This window comes from Theobroma umbraticum, unplaced genomic scaffold (assembly GCF_002168275.2).
Source record: "Theobroma umbraticum cultivar Fairchild unplaced genomic scaffold, ASM216827v3 scaffold_4.1, whole genome shotgun sequence".
NCBI lineage: Eukaryota > Viridiplantae > Streptophyta > Magnoliopsida > Malvales > Malvaceae > Theobroma > Theobroma umbraticum.
Genome location: NW_018397258.1, coordinates 9,359,307 through 9,360,276, shown reverse-complemented (window position 1 = coordinate 9,360,276; position 970 = coordinate 9,359,307).

Sequence of the window (970 nt, the reverse complement as noted above, 5' to 3'; positions counted from 1 at the left end):
TAAGGTCAAGCAAGATGAGATACATGTAAACATGTGACTTGATCAAAATGGTAGATGAACTAAAACTATTTTCATGAAGTATGATTGTCATCATTTCCATTTTTTGTCGATTTGACTGTTTACAAAGTTTCTCTCAAAAGTAGTTAGACCTATAAAATTTAAGATCAAGTTCTGATACCAATTGTTAATATAGAAGCCTTAATAAACAATATATCAAGAATGGGGTGAATTGGTATTTAAAAATTCTTTTAAAGACTAAGTACAAAAATAAAAAATGTTGCAGCCCAAATTCTCTTTTTATGTGAAAAATAAAGTTTGTGGTCTTTTCTTTAGGAAAACAAAAGAAAATTCTCTTTGGAGAATTTGATTCTTAGGCTAGCATTTTGAATTTTTCTTTTAATTTTTTTTTATAATTGGAGGAAGAGGGATTCAAACCCTACTCTTGAAGCAGGGGGATCATGCACTAACCAATAAGTCAAATTCTTGAGGTGCAGGCTAGCACTTTGAATTTGAAAACAAGAAATCTTTAGGAAAACTAAGAGATATTTCTTTTAGTTCAAGAGCTTGATCATGTACATTCAAAGTATGTTCAATCAATCTTAGCATTTCAATATATCTTTCTCTTAAGTTTAGCTTCAACACTTTTTTGAAGATTTTCGTCATATTTAAAAGTATCTTTCATTCATTTTCAAAGCTCATTAAGTTCAACCAATTTTTTCATTTCAAAACAAGAATAAAGCTAATAAATTTTAATGGCATGATGGCATTGAATCTAGATATATGTTCCGTCCAATGGTTTTAGATTTTGGACATTGATTTGATTGTGGTTATGTAGTGTCCTACCCCTATGACTTTGATTTTTCATTGGTTGCTTCGATACTGTGCGTGATTTGATTTCTTTATTGGTTGCTTTGGTACCGCACGTGATTTGATTCTTTGTCAGAGATACTCGATGGATGGCTTCAAAGCA